The sequence below is a fragment of the Rhincodon typus genome, chromosome 33 (assembly GCF_021869965.1).
Source record: "Rhincodon typus isolate 14 chromosome 33, sRhiTyp1.1, whole genome shotgun sequence".
NCBI lineage: Eukaryota > Metazoa > Chordata > Chondrichthyes > Orectolobiformes > Rhincodontidae > Rhincodon > Rhincodon typus.
Window position 1 is genome coordinate 18982473 of NC_063364.1, and position 3492 is coordinate 18985964.

At 42.2% G+C, this 3492-nt stretch overlaps 1 protein-coding gene across 1 annotated transcript in view; it reads left to right on the forward strand.

The window, feature by feature from the left end:
- The first annotated feature begins 275 nt into the window (after positions 1-275).
- fam214a (family with sequence similarity 214 member A) overlaps positions 276-3492 on the forward strand; it is a 95454-nt gene continuing 92237 nt past the window's right edge. Inside the window, exon 1 of the mRNA XM_048615881.1 lies at positions 276-423. The gene's annotated coding sequence lies outside the window, so the exon portion shown is untranslated. The remainder of the gene's footprint in view (positions 424-3492) is intronic.

Here is a 3492-nt window from a genome sequence, read left to right on the forward strand (position 1 = left end):
ATGTCTAGCTTTTGTACAGTTTAATATTTACAGTGGCTTAATCAAAATTGCCGTTGTGGTGAGCTCTTGTTAGACTCAACTTTAATTTACCTGCGTGCAGCTCAGAACAGGGAATCACTACTGCTGAACAGGAAATTATAGTAGAGTTTGACACTGGGGTTTTTCTGTTGCTGCCAGCCAATCAGCTTGCACGGCTGTTGCTATGCTTGCTGCAAGTCTGCCTCATTGTTAAAACAGTACGTTGCAGAGTGATAGGCTGGAGCTAATATGCACCACAGCAGAACATGTTGTTTTGACCATTGCAGACATCTGGTGCACTCAGATACTGACAGTACAGCCCAGCATTAGCCAGAGGCAACTTCCTTTACTCAAGGAGTCAAACATTCTTTGTTCAAAAACGAAAATTATGGCTGCATAGAAAAGGTGTGTACTGTAGAGAGTGTTTTTCTGCATTGTATTTTCATTGCTTTTTCTCAGTTCTCGCCCCCCCCGTAAAATGCTTGAGTTGAACACAAAAAGTATACACAGAAATGTTGAGTTTTCTCTAACTTTGTTCTTTTATGTGATTTGAGTTCACTAGACTTATTACGTATGACTCACATTACTATCAATTATTCATGAACAGGAAACGTTCAAGTTGTTTTCGTTACGTTTTATTTGCGTTTTGTAGATCAGCTTTCTTGTTGGAATACCTTATCTACAAAACCTTCCTCGGAGACTTAACAAAGCATTATCAATTCTTTGTCACTATTTGTCAGCTTTAGCTGAGGTAGTTTGTAATCGGTGCTAAAGTAGAACCTTTGCCAAGGACACATCTAGACAGCTTTCTGCATTTTCATGGCTTCCGTTCTAAGCTATGCACTTGATATACTTTATTCCATTTTGTCTTTAAAACAACTCCATATAAAAGGAGATAACAAGGTGTAGAGCTGGATGAACTGTGTTCATCCAGCTCTACACCTTGTTATCTCAGATTCTCCAGCATCTGCAGTTCCTACTATCTCCATATAAAAGGAACTGACTCAACCAGCACCTGTTTTTTTTTTGTTCATGATTTATTTTATAAATTAGTGCTTTGCAGACTATCGTAGGATCTATTAATCCCTAATGACGTGTCTCACAACAGTATGTTTTTATTTCAACCACTTTTAAGACTACATGCATTATCAAAGTGAACTTTTCAGTTTTAGACGTTCAGGTTTTATAAGTGGCTTTCTGACACTAGGAAAGATTTGTTTTTTGAATAGCTCAGCCTCTCAATAATTTAAGGTACATTTGACCAAAGCTACTATCTACAATTTGATAGCAACAATGAGGTCAGCCCTGCGACTGTTTTACCCCATGCCCACAGTGTGACATGTTTACTGAAACAGTGGGGTTTTGTCACTGGCAGGGAACGCATTCTTGTATGCGCTCCTCTTGTAAATGCAGTGCAAAGGTTTTGGTATTGTTTTCCTCATTTCCCCTTTTCACAACTACCTTCCATCCACTCCCAAACCTGGTCCTCCACAAAAAGACACTATTACCTCATCTGTGTATTCCTCTGTTCAATCTAAATGATCTGTACTTATTTATTTTCTTTCACGTTTGCTACCACTATGATAATTATGTTTCTCACTTTGCTCCTCTTCTGCCTCTTTTTTTTTGTAAAGCATAAGAGTTATAAACATAGCCCATTAAATTTGTTGCCACACACAAGTCTTAAAGGGACAGACTTTTTGTAAGTTGCCTAAGTGGGTAGCTGCACAGTTTCAAGGAAACATTGAACCCTTCCTATATCTAGGCATTTGTAACTCCTTTTTAAAGGGCTGAATGTTTGGGTCCTGATTGGGGGAGGGGTTGGTGAGTTTATTCGGAAAATCTCGTAATACTGGTTGTACTAGAGCTCCATTTTGAAGTATACAAGACAAGTCTTACCATAATTTCTTATTTTCAGCTTTACAGGTTCTTCGGGGAGAGGGTGGGTTTGAAATTTAATGCTGCTGGCTCATCGTTTTTTTTCTCTCTCTGCTCTTCCCTGGGAGGAGAATGGACAGAAGTGCTAAGTGTGCCAGAGGCATGCTAGTTGAGGAGGGTAGCAGGGAGGCTTTTGTGTGGCAGGCCTCCTACCTGGAAGCGGTGATTTGATGCTGGAAGACAGCCAACCTCCGGATACCTAGAGACATCACGTACAGTCTAGATATCTAGAGTCAGCCTTCTGGGCAGCAAACCAAGATATTAAGGTGTAGATAGTAAGACAGTCAGAATTTGAGACCTCATACAACTGCCTGGCTTCAGCTTCTCCAGCAAGCCATTTCTGTGGAAGTGTTCCTCCTTCACATTGGTAGTCCAGTTGCTCAGTTTAGTTTTGACATAAGAAAGAAGGCACCTCAAAATGGAGACAGGCTGTCCATCATTTACTGCTTCAGTAATACAGGGCCCCTTATTGGTGAGCCTGCTTCTGATCACACATTTCCTGTGATTTGGCTAATTTATTTACCTTGGTGTGGGCTTCTGACCTCTATTTGACCCTAACAACAATCCCTGAAGTTTGTGGGAAAAATCTTTGTGGTTGAAGTCTCTCTACTAGAGCCTACTTAGAACATAGAACATTACAGCACAGTACAGGCCCTTTGGCCCATGATGTTGCGCCGAACTTTTACCCTAATCCTAAAGTTTATCTAACCTCCACCCCTACCTTATACTATCACCCATATGCCTAACTAATAGCCGCTTAAATGCCTCTAATGAGGCCGACTCCACTACCTTCTCCGGCAATGCATTCCACGTCCCATCCACTCTCTGAGTAAAGAACCTACCTCTGACGTCTCCCTTATATCTACCTCCACTCACTTTAGAACTATGCCCCCTCGAAATAGCTACCTCCACCCTAGGAAAAATGGTCTGGCTGTACACTCTATCTCTATCTCTGATCATTTTGTACACCTCTATCAAGTCACCTCTCATCCTTCGGCTTTGTAAAGAGAAAAGCCCTAGCGCTCTCAACCTTTCCTCGTAAGACCTTCCCTCCGTTCCAGGCAACATCCTGGTAAATCTCCACTGCACCTTTTCCAACACTTCCACATCTTTCCTGTAATGAGGCGACCAGAACTGGACAGATGTGGCCGAACCAGGCTTTTGTATAGCTGGAGCATAACTTCACGGCTCTTGGACTCAATCCCTCTATTAATGAAGGCTAACACACCATACGCCTTCTTAACAACTCTATCCACCTGCGTGGCAGCTTTCAGGGAACAGTACACGTGAACCCCAAGATCCCTCTGCTCCTCCACGCTGCCAAGAATCTTTCCGTTAACCCTGTATTCTGCTTTCAAGTTTGTCCTTCCAAAATGAAATGCCTCACTCTTTTCAGGGTTAAACTCCATCTGCCACTTCTCAGCCTAGCTCTGCATCCTATCAATGTCCCTTTGTAACCTAGAACAGACCTCCGCACTATCCACAACTTGACCCACCTTCGTATCATCCGCGAACTTACTAATCCACCCTTCCACT